This window comes from Macrobrachium nipponense, chromosome 6, assembly GCF_015104395.2.
Source record: "Macrobrachium nipponense isolate FS-2020 chromosome 6, ASM1510439v2, whole genome shotgun sequence".
Classification (NCBI taxonomy): Eukaryota; Metazoa; Arthropoda; class Malacostraca; order Decapoda; family Palaemonidae; genus Macrobrachium; species Macrobrachium nipponense.
Window position 1 is genome coordinate 112634806 of NC_061108.1, and position 13470 is coordinate 112648275.

A 13470-nucleotide genomic window follows, 5' to 3' on the forward strand; every position below is an offset into this window, starting at 1 on the left:
CAAGTGCAGATGATTGACATCTTGGTTCCTTACCTGTTAGCATAGCTGACTTCGTGATTACTGTCACCGAAGCCTGCTTCTGCTTTACTAGAGTTACCAACAAGGTAGTGACCTGTGTAGTTGGTGCGCTCTAGATGATCTGTCAACGGGAGCATGACCACAATGTGACTAGACCATATGACCATACCATGAGGGCTAAGAAGTACAAAAATATATCACCACCTGACCAACCTAGCCAGAGTTAAGGATATTTAACTAAGGCTTAAGGATTGAGAAGTCCGCCACTGGCGATCGACCCAACAACTATAAATAACAACTCTTCCTAACCATTTACTATAGGATAGGAAGAGTGGTACTTCTTGCCCCCAAGATTGTGTCTGCGGACACAAAACTTATATTCTATCTTCACATCCCGCAGGTATTGTGAAGTGAACACAACGTGCTTCGCTAAAACGTGGCATTCAGGATGTCATCGCGTGCCATTCTCTATTGAAATGTTTCCGAGACCGCGCCCTCACCTCGTTGGCAACATTCAGGTTTTAAAAAGATTTCAAATCTTTGTCCAAACATGACTAATGAGCCACTTTGAAAGAACTCCTTAACAATAACGCCAGGGTGTTCTTTGACATGGGCAAGTCTGGTTATTCGGAAACCACCGCAGATTGTCAGAAGAACCTTGACTTTCTTAGTTTTATCTAGATAAAACTTGAGAGACCCGACAGGGCACAGGACTCTCTCTGGCTCTTGCCCAAAAATTTATACCATCCCCTTGACTTCCAAGCTCCTGGGCAAAGGGTTAGACGGGTTCTCGTTCTTAGACAAGAACGGAAGGTTTAGATAACACAACGCCTTATGTTCTCTAAAACCAAAAAACGTCTGATGATGGCTTAAAACTTCCCTAACCCTTCATAGCTAGAGTGGTTAGAAAAATTAGCCTTTCTGGTCCCGTGCATTAAGTTCACAGAAAGGAGAGGATCGAAATTCTTCGACATCGAGAACTTCAGACTACATCCAAGTTCCATGCCAGAATCTTCGATCTAGACAGTTTCGAGACTTCCACAGACCTTAAATATTGTGAAGGGCTTTATTGTTTGACAGATCCAAATCTCTAAGCCCAAATGCCGTCAACCACATACTCCCGTATTTGTAATAATCGGGATTTACAACTTAGTCCTTTCTTCAGACTGAAAGAGAAGACTGTAATGCAATTCACAGAGATCGAGGCGAAAGATCACTATTAATTCCTACACCATTTCCAAAATCAGCCCACTCCGATTGGTATAAAGCAAAATAGGCAGCACTCCTTTGCCTTGGCAATGACCTTTGTCATTAGTTTTGAAAAAACCTCTCGTTTCGGTCAACCTTTCGACAGTCTGAACTCCATCAGACTTAGGGCGGAGAGGTTTTGCGATACCTCTCAGAGTGACGCTGTTAAAGTAAACCGTGACCTCTGTGAATTTATCTTCTCGAAGGCCCACATAGGGCAATCAATGTTCTTGGGCGAACAGTGTTCTTCTCGCTCCCTCTGACTTCAAGAATCAACTTATTACATCCCCAGAGTTTGAAATCGGGGAAAAGAGACCTAACCATCCATCCCGTTCAATTCCATAGGATGGCGGATCTATTGCTATCGCTCCCAGATCGAGAATAAGAGAGCAGAGTAGAAGCCTCTTCGTCCTAAACATTGCGAAGAGATGTAACAAAGGACTTCCCTAAAATCTCAACAACTCTCTATATACTTCCAACGAAGATTCTATTCGGATGCCATTATTTATTACCGTCGATCGAGAAGATTCGTACGGACTGTGTGCAATCCTGTAACGAACCTCTTGAGAATCGTTACATTCATGTCTATTTTCATAACAGGCTCTCTGCCATTAACTTGAACAGGGATCGAGAGAAAATTTCTCGATAGTTCTTGAGAGACAAGAGAGATGTGGTATTTGTCAGAGTTGATCTATTCCTTCAGGACAAATGTAGGGACGACCAAATTGCTTACAATTCTTTCAGAATATGTGCCAGGACATCTGACACTCTCTAGAGATGCCTGGTACTTTTTCGCTATCACCTGAGGTGTTACCTGAAGCATTGCGAGATATTCAGAATCGTTTCTAGATCTTGGATATTATTCCATTTTTGGTAGGGAAAAAAGAAAACTGTTACAGGTCTGAATTGCAGTCTATTCAGGGAAACAAACTTCTTCAGGGAGGAAATGGTCCCCAGCAGACTAATTCCTTCCCCTACCGAGCATGCTTCCCTCCGTAATAAGGCTGCGCTCTGCCTAAGCAGGAGAGCCTTAATATAGTGCTATGCCGCGGTAGACTCTTATAGAATCCTGTAACAGTGCGGTAAAGGGCACCGAAAGGATTAAGAGATATCTCTGTTGAAAATTGTTTCGCCAACGAAGGCAATGTTTAATAAATGCATGTTATAATTCCCTTCAATTCTAGGCTTAAAGTCCACGATCGTAGGGCAGAGATACGGTTAGTCAATCAATCTTCGGGAGAGAGAGACGTAACATACCGAGCATGACAGCGCGCTACTTGGTACTGAGGAGTTGGTGACTTGGTGTACCGACGTCCACCTTCTTGCACTAGTAAGTCTGAGTTTGCCAGCTACCCGATTCTACAAAAGAATAGGTTTGTTATTATTTGAGCCGAAGAAACTCTCAAGATACATCTTTAAGCGAAACAGGATTCGCTAAATACAGAAGTTGAGTTCGCGTTGTCGTAACACTACTCTTAATATCCAAAATGTTAATCGGAAACTCCTGGAAGGTTGCAAGGGAGCTACCGATTAAAAATACTGACGTCATCCACAGTGAAAGCAGCATTGATTCATCATCACGCACTATTCTGCTGCGTTACCATCTACTCCCTTCTACGAAGGAAGAAGTTTGTTATTATTATCTAGCAGAAGAAAAACTCTCAAATAAGCATATTTAAGCGAAATAGAATTCGCTAAATGTAGAAGCTGAGTTGATGTTGTAGTAACAATACCTTTTAGCGTTGTCCTTCACCCCAGAAACTCTTGAATAACAGTCCTTTCGGTTGCCATCCATAGAAGAAGCTGCGATATGCGTATATGACTTGAACCATACAGTACTAATATAACGCAAAAATAAAATACATAAGTATTATAGCCACTTGGACAGCTAATTCTCTACTACATTCTTTCCTCAATGAGGAAGAGAGAGAATGGAAAACGAGTTTTCGTTCTCTTCGTCAAGAGAATGAATTAATGTTATTCAAAGGAGATCCTCCAATGAGAACCGAGGAACGAAAACGGACAATTCAAGCTTCCGATGCCATTGGAATTAAGACTTCATGGCACGTCTTCTACAAGTCTTTTCTCTTGACGAATCTCTTACTAATGAATAAGAGCTCTTCCGAATCTTGTCAATGAGAGCTTATCCGCTTAAACAATAAAATGTTATCAAAATCTTTATCAATGAGAACTAACCCTTGTACGGGATAAAGAATTTCTTTTTGTCAATGAGGGTTCGTCCACTTACTTTGACAAAACCTTTATTGACAAACCATTAGTATCTTACTATATGTGGGGAAATCCACATACCTGACAGAAAATAATCCAGGATGTGAAGGACGACAAGCGTCCTTAAAAATTTTCTTGACGCATAGGACGCCTAGCGTCCTCAAAAGCGTCCTGTATAGCGTTCGGATCTGCATAGTGTCCTGATGAGAAGGACGATGAGCCTTCTTAAAATGCTCTCAACGCTTAGGACGCCTGGCGTCCTCAAAAGCATCCTCATTTGCATCCCGACGTGATGAACGTCTTGTCAAAGCATCTCTATTTCGATATAGCGTTATAGAACGCCTCGCGTCCTCAAAAGCGTCCTGACGTGATGGACGCCTTGCCAAAGTATTTTTAATTCGATATAGCGTTGTAGGACGCCTAACGTCCTCAAAGCGACCTCATCTACAACCTGACGTGATGGACGTCGTACTAAAACTCCTCTAAGTCTATCCGGAGAAGTAGGACGCTTTGCGTCCTCAAAAGCGTCCTCCTCTGCATCCTCATATAGCAACCTGTCGTAACATCTAAGTCGTTCAATATCTTCTGAACCCATGATGCGACTTCTTAGTCTTATTTGTAACGTCGAGCGTCCTCATGAGCGTCCTGAAAAGCGTCCTGACGAGTAAGGCGTTTCTTGTGTTTAGCACTTTCCTCTCGTTCTTGAACACCAAGATCATTCTCCTCAAACTCGACGTCGGAAATATCCTTCTGAATGTCCTTCGACTCTTGGTAAAGACGATGGTCGCCTGTGCGACATCTATTATCTTTGTCTCCTTCGACCGATACTTCTAGAAACTCTATCAACAGGAGTGCTTATGCGCTCCTGAATGAGTCTAAGAGGTCTTGATGGCGACGAATTCGGATTGAGGACGAAGAACGCTAAGAATAAGAAGGAGAACGTCTAAATTTCTTTACGAGTAGACATAGATCTTTCTTACGATGTCTCGATCTTAATTCTTTCTTTGCGAAAAATGCATCTAACTATTGTGAATTGCTACTAGGCCCTTCTTGGATGGTGCAGATCCATACGAAGAAGTTATCCTTTGAGAAGAAGATGGGCGAGGGGACGCCCTCTTCCTTCTCTTCGGACGCCCCGAAAGCGTCCTTTCTGTGGGATACTAACTTCGAAGTCTTCTGGGGAAAAACGATCTTACCCGATGAAGCGTCCTCTTCCGTAAGCCCTCTCCTAAGAGGGCGAGAAAGACAATGGCCGCTTGTGTGACATCGTACGTCTTCCTTACCACTCTCGATTGGAGAGGCCTTCCGAGACTCTTCCCCCCCCCCCCCCCCCCCGCCCCCCCCCCACGATGAGGGGTGGGGAGGGCGTCTCGGAGGAAGAGAAGCACTCTTTTAAGATTCGTGCTTGTGCACAATTTTAGCGGAAACCTGGTATGCGTTCTCAGGTTCTGTCTGCGCATCGTCCTAGAACTTACTCCTGACGAGTGTCCATATAGGACTTTTGTCGAAGGCATTAAAGCATAGGGCTCTTACACATCTGAGGAGCGTTCTTTATTCCTTAGTGTCTTGATTCGTAGGACGCCTAGCATCCTGAAAGCATCCAGATGTTTACTACTTCGAACGTCGTGGCAAATAGCGTCCTGGCGAGCGCCCCAATGCTTAAGACGTCGAGCGCTTTCCGAGTTTCTTCCAGAACGACCTGGTGTACGTTGGAAAGTTTTTTTTTTTTTTTTTTTTTTTTTTTTTTTTAAGGCTGCGATAACAATCACATAACAATAGAGAGAGAGAGAGAACGTGAAGCATCCTCCTCTATAAGCTTCTGTTTCAAGGGCGCGAGTCCTTCCGAGAGCTCCAACCCGCGTGCGAGGAGGACGCCTCGGAGGACGAGAAGCTTAAATCGAGGCGGAGGATACTATCGATCTTTTTATCGAAGAAGCGTCCTCTCGTAAGACCTCTCCTAGGAGGGCGAGAAAGACGATAGCGTCTTCCTTTCCACTCTCGATTGGAGAGCCCTTCCAAGATTCCCCCCCCTATGGAGGGGGAGTCTCCGATATCCTACCGAGATTCCCCCCCACTATGATGGGGGGAACGTCTCGGAGGAAGGGAAGCACTCTTTTCTCGAAGAAGCGTCCTCTTCCGTAAGACCTCTCCTAGGAGGGCGAGAAAGACGATGGCGTCTTCTTTACCACTCTCGATTGGAGAGGCCTTCCGAGATTCCCCTCCTATGGGGGGGGGGGGGGGGGGTGGGGGAAGTCTCGGAGGAAGGGAGGCAATTCTTCATGATCCGTGCACGTGCACAATCTTTGGCAGCCTGGGTAGCGTCCTCAGGACCTGCCGAAGGGACGCCAGATCGGTGGGGGTTCCTCGTAACCCTCCTTCGGCTTTCGACATGCCCTCTCCCTGAGGTTCTGGGAGTCCGACAGAGGTCTAGACCTAGAGGCGTTATAAGGCCGATCTGACGCCCCCTCCACTACACTAGGGGCATTAATTCAGTATCACTACACTCAAAACACTGATACTTTAGATTCCAATTACTGATATAATCCACCATAACAGAAAAACATTACCTCCCACAGACACTTCTCTCTAGGCCCGTAGGCCAACCGGAAGGTTATGCAAAATAAAGTTAACAGGAGGTTCTGTAGGTATATCACCCTGACTTCTGTTTACTGATCTTGGGGAGGAAAAAACCTCCTAATTCTATTACGCTCTATTTGCGTACATACGAATCCACACATCTCTATCGGAATAAGTCAAATATCACACTTAATCAATACTTAATGATTAACCAAAATTATGTACACATCGTGCATAATCACGTGAGAATCTATCGACGGTTTCGTTATTCTCACCTAACCCCTTTGCAGACAACAAAGTCTGAAACTAGCCCAACTAGATTCAGACGTTTTATTTTTTTCAAAAATCAAAATAAATCAATTTATAAAAGCGTATGCCTAGCCACAAATCCTCGTTAATAAACTCAAAAGAAAACAACCAAGATACTTAAGCGGCTAATGAAGTTTCAAAATCCTAGGCGGAGGTCTGGAAACGGTTGTTTACAGACCAGCGACAGAAAAAAATCTGAATAAAAAATGGGATGGTTCCTGAGGCTCGCCTCCCAGCGGCGGGAATGGGTACTAACCACCTGGCCGACCACTGCGTTTGCCGGGAGTTTTGAAATTCCATCAGAGAAATACAGCTATATATATATCTGGCAGGTAAGTGTCATGAACAAAAGGCAATTTACATGTAAAATGTGGTTCAAGATACGAAAAAATCAGGTTTACGAAGGCTGCCTAGGAACAGATTAATTTCATATCCTGAGGTACTACTGTAAATACAAGCACATATAAAAATAACATCACTAAGTCATCTATCAAAACTATATCACTAAAAGCCTGTTGCTTGTCAAATTAATTTTACTCACTCTTTTTTTTAAGACTGTATGAAACAATTAATTTGGCCTGTGCTGAAAATAATACTCAAGATGAGATTTACATTTAGATATAAATATGTACATGGTTAAACACACACATACACACATGAATTAATGCACTCTAATCCATATAATTCCACTGATTAATAACACTCCAATAAATACATTTCCTCAAAACTCTTAACAATCTTGCGTGCATATACTTAATACTAGGTATATGGTTAAAGCATTGTTAGCAATCTTGCATGCTTATAAATAGTTGAAATAAACTGTCAATCTCGTGTGCATACTTAGGGGCTAAGTAAATACATACCCTAATTATATATACTCCATGATACAATGCAGAGTGAGGAGGGTCAAGACTTACTGGGAGGGGTGGCTGTTCAGGGAGCAGAAAATCCAAACCCAACCCCACCCCCCCAACCTGACCACAAAGTAAAGTCATAACATCCGGGTTAGGTTAGGTCACATTCCCTCTGAATTGCCTGGCCCAATTACACTGCATCTACTCTAAATGACATTAATCTTTAGCCAGTCTTTGAAATGAGAAGATTAATATACTAGGTAGTACTGTATAAGCTCTTCAAGAAATATTCAACCATTCAGGAGTGCATATTCTATAGTACAGATGATACCTGGAATATGCCATAACCTATCTTCATTCTATCATACAGCCTACACAATAAATAAGTACACAGCTACTAGGATAAGCCTACCAAGCCTAGTATCATAAACCAATGCGGTCGTAGACCAGCCTTAGCTCCGTTAACCAATATGCTACCTACCTAAATAAATTTTCTAACCAAGAATACTGATTAGCTAGCTACTTGGGCTATAGTAGGTAGGTAGTTGTCTATCGTTACCCGACCTACCGATGCTACCTAGTATAGGTAAGACAAATGGGAAAACCTAACGACTCTGGATTTTTTGACAGGAGCCTAGGTAGGTAGCTACTATAGGAATAAAGCAAAATTGTGGAAGCTGGAAGCTTGACAACACTTTTCAGACCAAGCAACATAAAGGCAAAAGCTAACTGTAACTTTCAACACAATATAAATTATAATGACTTAGAGCCATGACTTGCTTAGATCAAAATAAATAAGCTTTTATTCATCAACAATACCGCAGAATACCGATAATATACATGGTGAAGGTTATCCCTGGAGAGACAACTAAACATTTTAATTGTACCGAATTAACGTGAAACTAGAGTACATTGGGAAGTGCAATCATCTCATGACAAGAGAAATCTGGTGGTGGTCACTTACGATACACTGTGCATTGCGGCAAAGTACACAGTAGCAAATTCACGCGATATTACACAATCCTAAAGCACTAATCTTCCTCGGCGTACTACGATGTAAACACACAGCCCCCACTGGGAAAGACAGCAGAATTGAGCATTACGCAGCCCTTCAAAATGATTTTTGTTTCTCAGATAAGTCTCAAATAAAATTTAACTTAAATGGTTCTTACGACTCTAGCCATGAGTTGTTCTAGCTGACAGTTGTGTATTTTATATTATTAAATTTGATGTATACATCACCAACATTCAAATTTCCCACAAGTCTATATTCACAAAGCTTAGCCATGAACATTTATTATTCTAAGGTTCATGTCTCATCTAACTTATATAAGATTATTCTATACCCAAAGACATTTCAAGAGCCTTATAAATTTTATGTTTTGTTAAAGCAGAATTTGGAAACAACACTTCTTTCTAATATTGACAGGTTCCAATTCTGGTGGGTGATCAAAAGAGAAAATGGTTTTAGCAACCATTTTATTATTGTTGTTGTTAATAATGACCGTCACTCTTTCCACCGATCGTGACAGTCTTTCACGACCTTTCTAGGCAGAATACAAAGTTAATTCCCAGATAAATTGTTTTTTTGGCAACGTCTTGGCATACGGACTTCCGTCAGCCATGTCTATTGAGTGACGTCATGAATGTATGTATACAAGTACTGCTCTCAGATTTCTCTGCATAAAATCTCTTTCCGTCAAACCATGCTATGTTATTCGGAAGTCTGTCCTTTTGTTTCAAACAGCAGCGATGTTTTTGGAAGAGAAGTTTACTAAATCAACTACAGTTTTAAGATAATTCTGTCTAAAATCTGCTACAACTTCGGAAGGGTTTTTCTTTTCGTTTTCCTGCCCGGCATGTCACGAAGGGGACCTGTGCCAGATTTTTTCTCTTTCATTTTAGAGTACCACAAGGTCAATGCCATATCACGAACCCGTCAACAAATAGCTGTGGTTGGCAAGAAATTATTTTCTGACATTGCTAACTTTTCGATTGTTTATTCTAAAAGAAATAAAATATCCATCAGCTGAAAGAGAAAATGTTAGGTTATGAATAAATAGAAATCAAATAAGCTACATTTCTGCAACGTATTTTCAATACGGTACTTGCTTTTACAAGCGACGAGAGGGAAATTTAGCAGTGATCTCCGATCCCCTCGACATTTACTGATTGCCCAAATCAAACAGAAAAACGACAAAAAGCAGATATTATTCATTGATGTAGTTGTAACCTATTCTTCTACCTAAACTTTAGTCAATCTCTTCCAACTGATGTACAACGTAGGAGCAAATTATAATCTATGTATGGAAAAAGTAGATCGGCATTCCAGAAAAATTATACTCTAGAATGTAAATTATAAAGAGGGGAACTTCTAACAAAGTCTCAGCTTGGTCTGACTTGCGAGCTTAACAGTATACAATCGTTAGCCCATCGTAAGCAACCTGATTCCACAGTTGTCTTTACACACACACACACACACACACACACACACACACACACACACACACATATATATATATATATATATATATATATATATATATATATATATATATATATATATATATATGTGTGTGTGTGTGTGAGTGTGTGTGTGTGTGATACACACACACACACACACACACACACACACACACATATATATATATATATATATATATATATATGATATATATATATATATATAGTATATACTAGGTATTTCAGAACTGCAAGTGACTCATTTTTACACTTGAGTTACCCAAAAAAATATCTTCCGGATCATATCCAACTCTGTTATCAGAGGTGGACACAACTGCTAATTCGTTTAATTCGAGGTCAACATATTCTAATGAAGTCGATGTCACAAGATGTCATTGCATCTGCCACACTACTGATCTCACTTTGCTTGCAAATTCTTTTGATAACTCCACTGCAAAATTCGATTCGAGTTGCTGTAGGAGACCGTCTGAGGTTCAAACACTAGCAGATAATTGAAGTTTAGTGCTCACGTTGAAGTGATTCAGTGTACAAAAGATGGCAAACAAAGCAAAATATCAGGATAGTGGTTCGATTTCTCTGCTGATGATGGGCTGTTACCACGCGATGAGCAAACTGAAAATGTCTGCCCTCATTTTATTCAGTGGCAAGGCTGAAATACATCGCTCACAAAATTACTTTTGGTACACAAACCAACACATCAGCACGGTCAGTTTGCAGTTTTGTTTGTAACGTATATGCTTCGTTGGTGTTCTGCGAATTTTGGTAAAAGAAAAGGTTCAATGGCTGGTGGAAAACTTATATTATCCCAAGATGCTTAGTAATTGGACAGCAATTGGAAAAACTAATCTAAAAAAAAAAAATGTGTTTGGTTACTGGGAATATATCTTTAGCAATATATATATATATATATATATATATATATATATATATGTGTGTGTGTGTGTGTGTGTGTGTGTGTGTGTGTGTGTGTGTGTGTGTGTGTGTGCTCAAGATTTAGCTAGAACCAAGGAAAGAAATAGTCTTACCCAAGTTTAAAGAATCTATACAAGTTGCCCCTTCGACTTTGGAGGAATCTATTCTCCTTTTTCTTTTGAAAAAGCTATCTCTTCTCCCATTGGTGCTTGGAATTACCCCCTACTGAGCAGCCACTTCAAAAGGCCTGGAAAGCAGGAGCCCAGCCTCAGAAGAAGACGAGACCTCGGCGAGGTCAGATCACTGGCAAAGGCAAAGGCAAATTTTATTCTATCGACCCCTTCCAGGGTATGAGAATTACAAAATTACACAAATATATTTATTTTACACAAAAACTACAAAAAGAAGAGACCAATAGATTACAACTATATTTATGTACACATATATTTAGCAAGTACATATTTAAAGCATAAAAGGTATTCTGACAAAGGAAAGTACATACATCGAAAATAATACCAGAATAATGAAAATCCTAGAAAGTATTAAATCTGAAATAAAGACATTATAAGGTTAACAAATTTTGCAAGTCTTTTCAATTCTCTAGCACTACTTGTATTGAGGAGCGGATTGAATTTAAAAGTGGTAGGTCTTCTACAATAGTAGGGCTTTAGGTATCTCTCTCTTATTTCTCTATTCACAGGACAAACTAAAACATAATGATATTCATCCCCAACTTCAATGCTGTTACATAGTCTGCAAGGGTGCTGATTCTCCTGCCCAGAATATCTTTCAGTTGCTACAGGAAGTTTGTGGGTACCACACCTATATTTACTAAGGGCAATTCTTTCTGGTATATCTAGATTTATAATATACTTTTCTTGGCCAAATTCAGTCTTAAAAAGTTTATAATTACTACACAATATATTTCTTTCTACTTCTGCATGCCACTATTGTCTCTCTATATCTTTGAGTTTCATTTCTAGGGTATTTATTATCTACGTGTGATTGAAATTTTCTGGATGTTCCCATATATTTGACATACCACATGAATCAAGGATAGTTTTAATTTTATGGATCCAACTAGACTTATACTCATTCGACTCGTACAGAATTCTGAGAAAACGATAAAAAACATTTGACAATTTAGACGCCTTTGATTTTACAATTCTCAACCAAAATCCAATCATCCGTTTGCAAATAGATATTTCAATTTTGAATCTGCCAAGATCCCCATATACCATGCAGTTTGCTGTTCGCTTGTTCACACAGAGCTGATTTCATAAACTTCTTGTGAAATGTTTCAACATGATCTAGTTTGTGGTAACCCCATATTTCACAACCGTAACTCAAAATTGGTACAACTATAGAGCATCGAATAGATCACAGTTGATATCAATGGGTAATTCAAGTTTTTACATTTAATCAACATACTAAATAATGCTCTACGTGCTTGAATGACTTGTTTCTCAATAGCTTTATCCATTTTACCATTATAATTAAACGTAGTACCAAGGTAAACATAATCATCTACAATTTCAATGCTCTCCTCACCATATTTAAAATTCGGGACATTTCTAACTTTTCCTCTAGAAAATACAACTACTTTAGTTTTTGAAACATTAATTTGAAGTTTCCAAGTATCACAGTATTCTTTTACTTTGTCTAAGACATTTTGTAATTCCTTTGGGATTCAGCCATTACAATAGTATCACCAGCATAAAGTAAAACATAAATACGCAAAAACATTTCTATATCAATACTACTTAATTTTTCATTTATTTCCCTTGAACACATATCCATCCCATTATACCCCCTGCCAAGAGAAGACTCAAAATCATTTAGGTAGATGGCAAAAAGTAATGGGGAAAGATTCTCACCTTGTCTTACACCTATGTTACATTCGAAAAAGTTAGAAATTTTGTAATTCTGCTTCACACAGGATTTTGCATTATTATACATATATATGACAGCCATAATATTACCGTTAATGCCATGTGAGATTACTTTTCCCCACAAGGACGACCTGTCAACCAAATCAAATGCTTTTCTGTAATCAACGAACAAACAGTATATTCTCTTTTTTCGATGGAGATAGAAATTAACAAGTGAATGTAATACAAAAATATGATCTAGAGTACTATATCCCTCCCTGAAACCAGCCTGCTTCTCACCAAGTTGACCAGTGCTCTCAATATAATCAGTCAACCTTTTATTGACACAAGCGGTAAAAAGCTTCGCTACACTGCTCAGCAGTGTGATACCCCTATAGTTATCTTGGTCGTCAGGGGATCCTTTTTTCTTATATATGGGTTTTATTATCCCTATACACCAATAATATGGAACAATTGAGGAGATCAACACTATGTTGAAAATTTTGCATATCACGTTTAGCATATCACGAGGGCAGTTTTTAAGGAACTCATTATAATATTATCAATACCACATGCTTTTCTACTCTTAAATTTTTTTATTTGAATTTGTATCTCATCTACTGTAAAAACTCTATTTAATTCTTCGTTAACTAACTGGTTAATAATGCTTGGGTCGAAATTATCAGGGTGTTCACTCTCATCAGGTTCAACATTACCTCGACTGAGTTTAGCAAAATAATCTCGAAATGTTTGAAGTGCAATTTTACAAATCAGCTCACTCTTATCAGTATTCTTTAACAAATCCCAATAATCCTTACTACTACTTCTTTATTAATTATTCTCTTATATGTTTTAGCTCTAGCTTTCAGTTCGTTTCTAGCTTCGTTTTGATTTTCTTAAGCCTGTTTTTTATTTTCATATATTCAGTTCTTTTACTAGAACAGTCTTTGTCCAACCATGGTTTGCTA

General features: G+C 39.5%; 1 protein-coding gene across 5 annotated transcripts in view; it reads right to left on the reverse strand.

Annotated features, from left to right (window-relative positions):
- LOC135216896 (uncharacterized) overlaps positions 1 to 8339 on the reverse strand; it is a 198156-nt gene extending 189817 nt beyond the window's left edge. For all 5 annotated transcript variants that reach the window (XR_010314954.1, XR_010314953.1, XR_010314955.1 and 2 more), the window contains exon 1: positions 8200 to 8339. The gene's annotated coding sequence lies outside the window, so the exon portion shown is untranslated. The remainder of the gene's footprint in view (positions 1 to 8199) is intronic.
- Between the last annotated feature and the right edge of the window lie 5131 nt (positions 8340 to 13470).